We start from the raw sequence: 13,410 nt of genomic DNA, 5'->3' as shown, positions 1-13,410 counted from the left end.
AGATCCCAGAACTTTTTAGTTGGGGGATTGAGGAGTAAAACAGAAATAGGAATGAGAGTGTCAGTGCGCTTATGTTTTTGTATTTCTGTGTGTGTGTGTGTGTGTGTGTGTGTGTGTGTGTGTGTGTGTGTGTGTGTGTGTGTGTGAGAGAGAGACAGTTTCTAAGTGTGTGCAAGTGTCTATTTCAATGTGTGTTTCTGTGTGTGTGATTGTGTTTCTCTGCGTGTGTCTGTGAGTGAGTGTGTGTCTGTCTGTGTGTCTCTGTGTCTTTGTGCATGTGTGTCTGTGAGTGTGTGTTTGTGTCTCTCTGCGTGTGTGTGTCTGTGAGTGTGTGTTTGTGTCTCTCTGCGTGTGTGTCTGTGAGTGTCTCTGTGTCTCTCTCTTTGTCTGTGTGTGTGTGTCTATGAGTGTGTGTATGTGTCTGTATCTCTGAGTGCGTGTGCGTCTGTGTGTGTGTGTCTGTATCTCTGTGAGTGCGTGTGTGTCTGTGTGTGTGTGTTTGTCATGATCTGTTTGAGTGGGGGAGCAGGCTCAATGGGTCAAATGGCCTCCAACTGCACATATTTGAGATTCAAATACATTGACACACATGCATGCTGACACTCACACACACACACAGACACACACACACAGACACACACACACAGACACACACACACACACAGACACAGACACACACACACACACACAGACACAGACACACACACAGAGAAAGATATACACAGTATTGACATATTTATTGACCATTTAATGTGACTGAATGCTACACATCCTGGTTTGCCGATGACACAAAACATTAGACAGCATTGTAAGCAGCGTAGCTGGAAACATCACATTGCAAAGAGTTATTCATATTTTGTACATGGACAAAACTGGTGGAGAGGTTTCAGTGCTGCAGGGAAATGTAAACTGACACAACTTAGATTTAAAAGGGATAGAACAACGTACTTTAATAAATGATGAAATGACAGAAACAGTGGAAGCTCCAAATGTCCAGATATTTCACAGCTGAATTCGCACAATACACACAGCAATGACTCTGATATTGCGGAATTGTTGTAAATGTGGTTAATCTCAGTACGGAGGCTGTCTTCATGTTACAATGTTAATCTGATCACTCTCATCAAAACAGGGTCAACATTTCTGTACAATGTGAGTGAATCATCAGTTCAAACAGTTCAGGTTCAATGTTTAAAATAACCAGTCACTTTTCTGTGGCTGCTTTGGGAATGTCAGTGGAATGTAGTTCACAGTAAAGTGCGAACAATTGTATTGGGGAATAATTGGAAGCAGTTTCCAGTGAGAGCTTCCTGCATTCTGGAAATGTGTGTGATCCATTCAGAGATTGGAAATGGACGGATGAATAAAGATGCAGTTTGTTGTTAATGACATGAGATTGTCTGCCTTGAAGATTCACAAGTTCCATGTGCTGAGAGAAAGGAATGATTAAACAATGTCTATAATTCAAATCCTTCAGACAAGTGAAAAAGCAGGAGAACAACTGAATCCACAAACGCTGCCACAGACAGTATTCGAAGCTTCAACTTCATGTTTGAATGTGAAGGGCTGATTGAAATAAACAGGAGGCCACACTGGGATGCTGAGCAATTTGATTCCTGTTTTTCCTAAACTTCAAAATAAAAATCTGTGATGAAACATTCCTTGGACAGAGCAGAGGGAATTTTACTCTGTATTTAGCCCATTACAGTATTTGTGTTGGGAACATTTGATGAACAGTGCAGATTAAACATTATTCTTAACCACTGGAATTTAAGTTGGGGGCTGATTTAATCAAACATTGAAAATAATGAGGGAAAGGGAGAGGCTGATAAGGAACAAGTTTTTCTGCTGGCTGGGAACTCCAGGATTTGGGAATATTTGAATGTTAGCCTCAGTTTAGAATTGTCGAAATGGAAACATTGCCAGATGTGGTGTGGAGTTAGTTTGAAACAATCTTCTGCAAATGGCTATTGATGCTCAGTCACTTGTTATTATTTATAATCTGGGGTTGATAGATTTTCCTTAGTCCAAGGGGTTAAGAGACAGAGAGTTAGATCACAGATCAGCCAGGATCTTATTGAATATTGGAACAGGCTTTCAGGAAGATTGTTCCAGATTCCAAACACCCTCTTGATGAAGTGCTTTTCCTCACTTCACTTCTGATCCATTTCCCCATCATTTAGAATCTGTGCCCTCTAGTTCATGACCATCTCTTGAGAGGGAAGAGTTTCTCACTCTTTAACCTGTTGATACCCCTTAGGATCTTGAATCTCTCTCTCTCAAGTCTCCCCTCAGCCTTCTTTTCTCCAAGGAAAACAGTCCCAACCTCTCCAATCTCCCCTCGTGGCTACGGATCTTATTCCCTGGAATCATTCTTGTGAATCTCCTCTGCACTCTCTCCAATGTCTTCACATCCCTCCTCAAGTACGGTGCCCAGAACTGGGCGCAATCTCCAGATGAGGCCTAACAAGTGTCTTATACAAATTCAATATGAACTCCTTACTCTTGTCCTCAATCCCTCCATTAATAAAAGCTGGGATACCATATACTTCATTTACTGCTCTCTCAAAGTGCCCTGCCACCTTCACTGACGTATGTACATATTAGAATCATGGAATCCCTACAGTGCAGAAGGATACCATACAGCCCATTGAGCCTGCGCTGACAACATTCCCACCCAGGCCCTATCCCCGTGATGCAACGTATTTACCCTGATAATACTGGCATGAATTGAGAAATGGTTAACGGACAGAAAACAGAGCTTAGGCACAAATGGGTCATTTTCAGGGTGGCAGGCTGTGACCAGCGGCTTATCACAAGGATCAGTACTCGGGAGCCCAGCTATTCACAATCCATATCATTGATTTGGACGTTTGGGATCAAATGTAATATTTCCGAGTTTGCAGATGACATGAAAGCAGGTGGAAGTGTGAGTTGTGAGGAGGATGTAGACTCTTCAAGGGGATGTGGGAGAGGCTGAATTAGTGGTGAAACCACACACGGAGTGTTGTGTACAGTTTTATCCTCTTACCTAAGGAAAGACATTCCTGTCCGAGAGGGACTTCAATGACATTTCACTGCATTAATTCCTGGGATGGAGGGATTGTCCTCTGAGGAAAGAAAATTGACTTTTACTTTATGCACTTTATGCATGAGAGGTGACCTCATTCAAACTTGGACAATTCTTACAGGGCTCAGCAGGGTCGAGTCATAGAGGTTTACAGCATGGAAACGCGCTTTGGCCCAACTTGTCCATGCCGCCCAGTTTTTACCATTAAGCTAATCACAATTGCCTGTGTTTCGCCCATATCCCTCTATACCAATCTTACCCATGTAACTGTCTAAATGCTTTTTAAAACATAAAATTGTACCCGCCCCTACTACTGCCCCTGGCAGCTCATTCCAGACACTCACCACCCTCTGTGTGAAAAGAATTGCCCTCTGGACCCTTTTGTATCTCTCCCCTCTCACCTTAAACCTGTGCCCTCTAGTTTTAGACTCCCCTACCTTTGGGAGAAGATATTGACTATCTAGCTGATCTATGCCCCTCATTATTTTATAGACCTCTATAAAATCACCCCTCAGTCTTCTACGCTACAGGGAAAAAAGTCCCACCCTGTGCAACCTCTCCTTAAAACCCAAACCATCATGTCCCGGTAGCATCCGAGTAAATCTTTTTAGCACTCTTTCCAGTTTAATAATATCTATTCTAAAATAGGGTGACCAGAACTGTACACAGTATTCCAAGCGTAGCCTTAACAATGTCTTGTACAACTTCAACAAGACGTCCCAACTCCTGTGTTCAATGTTCTGGCCAATGAAACCAAGCATGCCGAATGCCTTCTTCACCACTCTGTCAACCTGTGACTCCACTGTCAAGAAGCTATGAACCTGTACCCCGAGATCTCTTTGTTCTATAACTCTCCCCAACCCCCAAACGTTAGCTGAGTAGATACAGGAAGGATGTATCCCCCGGCTGGGGGGGGGGGGCGGTGGTGGGGGTGTCTAGAATCATGGCATAGTCGCAGAGTAAGGGGGCAGGACATTTAGGACTGAGATAAGAACATAAGAAATAGGAGCAGGAGTAGGCCATCTAGCCCCTCGAGCCTGCCCCGCCATTCAATAAGATCATGGCTGCTCTGAAGTGGATCAGTTCCACTTACCCGCCTGATCCCCATAACCCCTAATTCCCTTACCGATCAGGAATCCATCTCTCCGTGATTTAAACATATTCAACGAGGTAGCCTCCACCACTCCAGTGGGCAGAGAATTCCAGAGATTCACCACCCTCTGAGAGAAGAAGTTCCTCCTCAACTCTGTCCTAAACTGACCCCCCTTTATTTTGAGGCTCTGCCCTCTAGTTCTAGCTTCCTTTCTAAGTGGAAAGAATCTCTCCACCTCTACCCTATCCAGCCCCTTCATTATCTTATAGGTCTCCATAAGATCCCCCCCTCAGCCTTCTAAATTCCAACGAGTACAAACCCAATCTGCTCAGTCTCTCCTGATAATCAACACCCCTCATCTCTGGTATCAACCTGGTGAACCTTCTCTGCACTCCCTCCAAGGCCAATATATCCTTCCGCAAATAAGGGGACCAATACTGCACACAGTATTCCAGCTGCGGCCTCACCAGTGCCCTGTACAGTTGCAGCAAGACATCCCTGCTTTTATATTCTATCCCCCTTGCGATATAGGCCAACATCCCATTTGCCTTCCTGATCACCTGTTGCACCTGCAGACTGGGTTTTTGCGTCTCATGCACAAGGACCCCCAGGTCCCTTTGCACAGCAGCATGTTGTAATTTTTTTCCATTTAGATAATAATCCAATTTGCTATTATTTTCTCCAAAGTGAATAAACTCGCATTTGTCAACGTTATACTCCATCTGCCAGATCCTCGCCCACTCACTCAGCCTGTCCAAATCTCTCTGCAGACCTTCTACGCCCTCCGCACGATTCACTTTTCCACTTATCTTTGTGTCGTCTGCAAACTTTGTTCCCCTACACTCAGTCCCCTCCTCCAGATCGTCTATATAAATGGTAAATAGTTGAGGCCCCAGTACCGATCCCTGCGGCACGTCACTAGTTACCATCCGCCAACCAGAAAAGCACCCATTTATTCTGAATCTCTGCTTCCTGTGAGGAGTAATTTCTTCCCTCAGAGTCATAGAGTGGTACAGTGAAGAAAAGGCCCTTCGACCCATTGAGTCTGCACCAACAGTAACTACCACTAAAGTTGTGCTAATCCAATTTTCCATCTCTTGTACCATATCTTTGAATGTTGTGATGTTTCAAGTGCTCATCCAAATGCTTTTGGAAGGTTGTAAGGTTTCCGACCTCCACTGCCTTCCCAGGCAGTACATTCCTGATTCCCATCACCCTCTGAGTGAATGTTTTTCTCAACTCTCCTCTGAATCTCCTGCCCTTTGCCCTAAAACTATGTCCCCTCATGATTGACCCCTCAACCAAGGGGAACAGCTGTTTCCTATTCACCCTGTCCATACCCCTCATAATCTTATACACCTCAATCAGCCTTCTCTGCTCTAAAGAAAACAATCCAAAACTTTCCAGTCTCTCCTTATAGCTCAAATACTCCATCCCAGGCAACTTGCTGCTGAGCCTCCTCTGTACCCCCTCTAGTGCTATCATATCCTTCCTCTGGTGTGATGACCCTCCAAGCCTGCACCAACCATGTGTGAACTAAAAACACCTACCCTTCCGGGGACCATATCCCTCTATTCCCATCCTATTCTTGTATTTCTCCAGACGCCCCTTAAAACTCATTATTGTATCTGCTTCCACTACCTCTCCCAGCAGCGAGTTCCAGGCACCCACCACCCTCTGTGTAAAAAAACTTGCCTTGTACATCTCCTTTAAACCTTGCCCCTCGCACCTTAAACCTGTGCCCCCTAGTAATTGACTCTTCCACCCCGGGAAAAAGCTCCTGACAATCCACTCTGTCCATGCCTCTCATAATCTTGTAGACTTCTATTAGGTCACCCCCCTTGCCTCCGTCATTCCAGTGAGAACAAACCAAGTTTCTCCAAACTCTCCTCATAGCTAATGCCCTCCATACCCGGCAACATCCTGGTAAATCTTTTCTGTACCGTCTCCAAAGCCTCCACATCCTTCTAGTAGTGTGGCGACCAGAATTGAACACTATATTCCAAGTGCGGCCTAACAATGGTTCTATAAAGCTGCAACATGGCTTGCCAATTTTTAAACTCATGTGGCACCTAAAGTTTGCTTATTTCCTAAATAACACTGACAACATTTCAAAAGCGCTCCATTGTCGGTGAAACACTTTTGGAAACCCTAAAGTCATGAATAGTACTTTAGAATTGTCCATCCCCCAAGTTGCTGTGAGGACATTCAGAGTCAGTGTGTGACTTGGGTCAAAGATAGACCAGCGAGGTCTCTCCCTTAATGACATTGAGTGGCTCTTTAGCTTTTTATGATGAGCAGAAACCTTTCATCTCTCTTGTGTCTAATTCATTCCAATTCTGTCCCTGACATGAATCAGTTGTGACTTTCTGTAGGAGCTGGAATGTTCTCTCTGGCGACAGAGAATCCATTGAGAGGAGGATCAGGTGTGACCTTTCTCTCCTGGAATCCATGTTTCCTGTTTGTGTCTTGTAGATTGTGTGTGGAGAGAGCAGAGGGAAAAGGCTGAGTGGATTTGTAATGAACAGGGGTTTGCTTTCATTCACAAACTGGAGCTGAAGCCAACGTGTGCAGATGTGAAGAATGGAGATCAGAAAAGGACCATGGGTAGAATTGGAGACTATTCTGCCCATCCAGATGTGCTGTCTTTTTGGAAGAGAAATCTAGTTAATCTCTATTTACAGAGGGAGAAGGGATTCCTCCTCCATTATATATCTGTTTAGTTTTAGGCTGTCTGAGTGTGAGTGTCAGTGTGTGTGCATATTTTTCTCAATCTGCCTGTCTCTCAGTCCCCCTGGTCCCAGAATCTGTTTCTCTCTCCACAGATGCTGCCTGACCTGTTTGGTATGTCCTTATTTTCTGTTTCAGTATCTGAGGAGTTGCGTATGGTGCTGAACATTGTGCAATCATCAGCGAACATCCCCACTTCAGACCTTGTGATGGAGGGAAGGTCAGTGATGGAGCAGCTGAAGATGGTTGGGGCCTCGGACACTCACCCTGAGGAACTCCTGCAGGGACGTCCCAGGACTGAGAGGATCGGCTTTGAGCTAATCGGCACATTGGGCGAAAGGTTGAAAACCAGAGGATGCTGAATTCAGGTAAATGGCGACAGCGGCAACATGAGGAAATGTTTCTAACGTAGTGAGTGTCCAGTATCTGGAATATACTGTCTGAGGGTGAGGTGGAAGCGGATTCCATCAAGGACTTCCAGGAGAAGTTGAATGGGAAGCTGAAGGGGAAATATTTACAGGGTCACGGGGAAAGGGTGGAGGAGTGGGAATAGTGACATTGCTCTTGCAGAGTGTCGCACTGGCTTGATGGGGCTGAATGGCCTCCTGTGCTGTCACCGTTCTATGATTCAGATGCAAGTTATCTTCTCAGTGTCTATTAGACCCCACCCTTTCCTCCATGATCAGTTACAGCATTTTAAGTTCAGATCCCAGAACGTTTTATTTGGGGATTTGAGGAGTGATTTGTTTTCCAGACTGGCCGAGAATTTGATGCTGTAACTGAAGCCACGATTGAATGATTCTGAGGTCAGATTATGATCCACTGAGACACAGCTGGCTCCAAGCTTCCCTGAAAAATGTCGCTGTTGTGTTCCCGGCCAGATGATTTCTCCATCTTGTGTCGGCCGGCTGTGCCACAAGGATCTGGACTTTGTTCCCAGATGTTCACAATGTTTATCAATGATTTGGATGTGGGGACCTAATGTAATATTTCCAAGTTTGCGGATGACACAAAGCTCGGTGGGAATGTGAGTTGTGAGGAAAATGCAAAGTGGCTTCAAGAGGATTTGGACAGACATTGTCTCTCAGTGCCTCTCTCAATCTGGCTCTCTCTTTCTCTCACTCTCCTTGACCCTGTCATCTGTTGGTCTCTGCATCTCTCGCTCTCTCTCTCTCTCTCTGGGAATCTGTAAAAACATATCCACTAACATGCACACAGACAGAAACATACATACACACACACACACACACACAAACACACACACACACACACACATATGCGACTGTGAGAATTGTCACAGATCAATCCCAATATCAGTGAGTAATCTCCAATGCAATAGTTTGTGACCAGGTTGTGCAACATGCATTGAAATGTGGCAATATGGAAGTTGGTTCACTCAGTTGGCTGGACAGCTGGTTTGAGATGCACAAAGTCTCCAACACGTCATGAAAGCCCAACCCTTTCAACCTTTCCCCTGGCCTGAGGTGTGGTAAATCACCGCCAGTGAGTTCTCCCCCTCAAAGGGGAGAGCAGCAGATCGTCATCTGGGACTGTGGTCACTTTCCCTTTACCGATGTTCAACTTTATTTCCCTTCCTCAATTTCTGCTCAACTCCAAGAGACTCGAGCGAAATTCACCCAATCTTTCAACACCAATATTACACACACAATACTGGAGCAATTGGATATTTCACACAACACCCAATAGCTGGTAACAAGACCAAACAAAAACCGTTCCAAACAAGAGTGGTGGCACCAGCTGACCCACACAAATATATAACTTTAAAGGAATATTCGTCTATCCATCCAGCTGACTCTCTTTCTCTGTCTATCTAACAGAGAGATTTTCAGTGCAGTAACAACTGAAACAGGGTAAAATGTAGGAATAAGAAAGACAGGAACTTGTGTAAAATAAAACTGAGACACAGGTGAGTTGAGTAATGAATGAAACAAGGCCGAACACAGCAGTATCTCCGATGATGCTGAATGTAAGAGAAACAGATCAAATGTATTCCTGGGGAAGTGCAGCAACAGCTTAGAAATTGTCGGGTGTGGTGTAGATAGAGGCATGGCTGCGTGCGTCAATAACTGTGACTTCACTGAGTGCATTGGAAACAGTGACATAGTTGAGTGAAGCAATAACTAAGTAAAGACCAATTGTAGTATATACAGAGGGATAGCCCTATGCATTAAGAAGAGAAACTGTATCTAGTTTATAGGGGTGGCACAGTGGTTAGCACTGCAGCCTCTCAGCGCCAGGGACCCGGGTTCGATTCCCGACTTGCGTCACTGTCTGTGTGGAGTCTGCATGTTCTCCCCGTGTCTGGGTTTCCTCCGAGTGCTCCGGTTTCCTCCCACAGTCTGAAAGACATGCTGTTCGGTGGATTGGCCATGCTAAATTCTCCCTCAGTGAAGCCGAACAGCGCCGGAGTGTGGCAACTAGGGGATTTTCACAGCAACTTCATTGCAGTGTTAATGTAAGCCTACTTGTGACACTAATAAATAACATTGAAACTGTATAAAGTGTTATATACACAGATACAGTGCTGAGGTAAAGAGAAATGGAGACATGCTCCACACTCATTACCCAGACATGGTCTAGTTTATTTTTTATAAAGAGTGACATGGTTAAATGCAGTGATAATTTAAGCAGGTCCCCTCCCTAACAGCACTGTGGGTGTACCTACACCACATAGACAGCAGTGGGTTCAAGACGGCAGCTCACCACCACCTTCTCCAGGGCAACTAGGAATGGGCAATAAATGCTGATCCAGCCAGTGACACCCACATCACAAGAATCAATAAATATTCATCGAACCCAGCACATTGTCCAATGAAATATCAATCCATACATGGTATTAATACAGTGAGAACTCAAAAAGGGTTGATTGTAGTGTCCACAGCAGCATGGTGTAATGTAGTATTCACTGAGACAACTGAGCGTATAAACAGCGACTGGGTTGAGTGCAGTGATAACTGGGAAAGGAGCGAATGTCCGGGATTCTCCGGCTGTTCACTCGTGGGGAATTCTCTGCTCTCGTTCCCTGCCTCTGGTTTCCTGCTAGCGTGAGGTGACTTCACTGACAGTGACAGGACCAAAAACTCCCTCTGCTAGTGAACGGTGTGTCACCTCTCACTGCCCAGAAAGCTGCTGAGGGGAGACTGGAGGATCCCAGAAACTATGTTAAAAATAGCCATATTGGCAACAGCAGGAAAATATTACATCCCAAACTCAGTAATATTCACAATGATATTCTACAATCAGCTGAAGGGCAGAGATTACTGATACAAGACCCAGATTGTAATAACTGAGAGAGGTTTCGGGCAGAGATTACTGATACAAGGCCCAGATTATAATAACAGAGAGGTTTCGGGCAGAGATTACAGATACAAGGCCCAGATTGTAATAACTGAGGGAGATTTAGGGCAGAGGTTACTGATACAAGTCCCAGACTGTAATAACTGAGAGAGTTGTAGGGCAGAGATTACTGATACAAGGCCCAGATTGTAATAACTGAAAAAGGTTTATGGCAGAGATTACTGATACAAAGGCCAGATTGTAATAATTGAGAAAGGTTTATGGCAGAGATTACTGATACAAAGCCCAGATTGAAATAACTGAGGGAGATTTAGGGCAGAGGTTACTGATACAAAACCCAGATTGTAATAATTGAGAGAGGTTTAGGGCAGAGATTACTGATACAAGGCACAGATTGTAATAACTGAGAGAGGTTTAGGGCAGAGATTACTGATACAAGTCCCAGATTGTAATAACTGAGAGAGTTTTCGAGCAGAGATTACTGATACAAGGCCCAGATTGTAATAACTGAGAGAGGTTTCAGGCAGAGATTACTGATACAAAGGCCAGATTGTAATAATTGAGAAAGGTTTATGGCAGAGATTACTGATACAAAGCCCAGATTGAAATAACTGAGGGAGATTTAGGGCAGAGGTTACTGATACAAGGCCCAGATTGTAATAACTGAGAGAGGTTTCGGGCAGAGTTTACTGATACATGATCCGGCAGGATTTACTGTTTGATAATCCAGCTGTTTGGCCCCGTTATGAGCACACCTTCCATGGCCATCAAGTCCGGAAGTCGGCCTTGAACCCTTGAAGAATGAGAGGCGATCCCATTGAAACAGACTTAAAATTCTTACAGGGAGTGACAGGGTGGATGTAGATTGGATGTTTCCCCTGGCTGGTGAGACTAGAACCAGGGGACACAATCTCAGAATCAGGGGCAGACCATTGAAGACTGAGATGAGGAGGAATTTCTTCACTCAGAGGGTGGTGAATCTTTGGGATTTTCTATTCCAGGGGGATGTGGAAGCCCAATCATTCAGCATGTTCAAGAGGCAAATCGATTGTGTGAAATAAAATAGGAATCTGTGTGTGTGTGTGTTTGTTTGTGTGTGTGTGTGTGTGTCTGTGTGTGTGTCTGTGTGTGTGTCTGTGTGTGTGTCTGTGTGTGTGTTTGTGTTTGTGTGTGTGTGTTTGTGTGTTTGTGTTTGCGTGTGTGTCTGTTTGTGTGTGTGTGTGTGCATGCATGTGTGTATGTTTGTGTGTGTGCGTGGACATGTTTCCGTGTGTGTTTATTACTGTGTGCGTCTGAGTGTTACTGGGTGAGAATATCTGTTTCTGTGTGTTTTCATAGAATCCTAGACTCCTACAGTGCAGAAGGAGGCCATTTGGCCCATTGAGTCTGTACCGACCACAATCCCACTCAGGCCCTATCCCCATTACCCCATGCATTTACCCAAGCTAGTCTCCCTGACGCGAAGGGACAATTTAGCACGGCCAATGCACCCGAACCAGAACGTCTTTCAGTCTGTGGGAGGAAACCGGAGCACCCGGAGGAAACCCACGCAGACATGGGGAGAACATGCAAACTCCGCACACACAGTGACCCAAGTCGGGAATCGAACCCGAGTCCCTGGCACTGTGAGGCAGCAGTGCTAACTGTGTGTTTGGTGTGTGTGTGCGTGTTTTGTGTGTGTGCGTGTTTTGTGTGTGTGCGTGTTTTGTGTGTGTGCGTGTTTTGTGTGTGTGCGTGTTTTATGTGTGTTTGTGTGTGCGTGCTTTGTGTGTGTGCGTGTTTTGTGTGTGTTGGTGTGTGCGTGTTTTGTGTGCGTACGTGCACCATGATCTTTTTGAATGCTGGCGCAGGATCGATGGGCCAAATGGCCTACACCTGCTCCTATTTTCCTTTGAGATTTAAATACATTGACACACATGCACGCTGACACACACACACAGAAAGATATACACAGTGTTGATGTATTTATTGACCACTTAATGTGACTGAATGCTACACATCCCAGTTTACCAAAGACGCACAATATTCAGCAGCATTGTAAACAGCGCAGCTGGAAACATCAAATTGGGGATTTGGTTTGAAAAAGGGTCAAAGCCTCTCTTGCTGAAGGCTGTTTGTCTATATTGTGCTGACAGTGATACACTGCCATCCTCTGCTGCCTGCTGGACATTGCTCCAGCCACAGAGAGAGTGAAGTACATCAGAAACTCACTGGGAGAGAATGCAGCTTCACACAGTATCCATCCAAAACGACAGGAGCATCAGCACACACACAAGCTCCGTGTGGAGACTGAGAGGGGCTCAGTGTGGAACACAAACCTTCACACTAAACCTGGAAGGACATTGATAAAGAGTTTTAAACAAAACTTCAGCAAATGTTTTGAAACATTTTGGTCCGTGGAAAAGTGCAGTGTGTAAAAAGCTGAAGATGTTTCCATTTCACATCTTCCTGCTTTGGGGAAATGGGAGTTATCTTTGCATTTACAAGGATATGGGGAGGGAGGTGTTTGAATGGACATTCAGCTTTTTGGGTGATTAAAGTGTTAATTTGTTTCCAGAAGCTGTTTACAGTGATTGTCCCGAGAGATTGTATTGTTTCAGTGATGTCGACGTCTCCAATACTTCAGACAGAGGAAGGAAACAATTTTCAAAAGGAAAGATTGGGGGAATCACTACATTGAGGGTGTGAGGCCTCATCACTCTCTGTCTGGTTTTGTTCTGAAATCTTTACATTTTTAAACATTGAAACCTCTTGCCCTTGTTGGGAATATCACTGCGGTTTGAGAAAAGCAATCACTGATCCCACACTAAACACCCCCCCAAACACAGGACTGAGCAGAGAGTGTGAAATGTGACTGGTGTCAGAGTGGATTGTCAAACAGAAGGGATTTGAAAAATCTCTAAATGATTCATTGATTAAAAACTCTAACATTAATGTCCCGCATCATAAACATCTGCTTCCTTATTGTATCTTTCTTTTACAGATCAAGTGATGGGTTGAATTTTGGACGTTGTGGATTTCCCTCAGCTGATTATTAAGCTTTCTGATTGACACAAATACAATATCTGCTGTCGGTGACTCCAACAGTGAAATTCTCTCAGTTTATCATTCTGAATCTGTCACTGAGACAATTGTGGGCGGTAGTTCAGTTTTCAGTGTGAAATGTAGAAGGCAACTTTTGTTGTAATGTAATTGTAGT

This window comes from Mustelus asterias, unplaced genomic scaffold (genome assembly GCF_964213995.1).
Source record: "Mustelus asterias unplaced genomic scaffold, sMusAst1.hap1.1 HAP1_SCAFFOLD_544, whole genome shotgun sequence".
NCBI classification, from domain to species: domain Eukaryota; kingdom Metazoa; phylum Chordata; class Chondrichthyes; order Carcharhiniformes; family Triakidae; genus Mustelus; species Mustelus asterias.
This window is presented reverse-complemented; position numbering follows the sequence as displayed.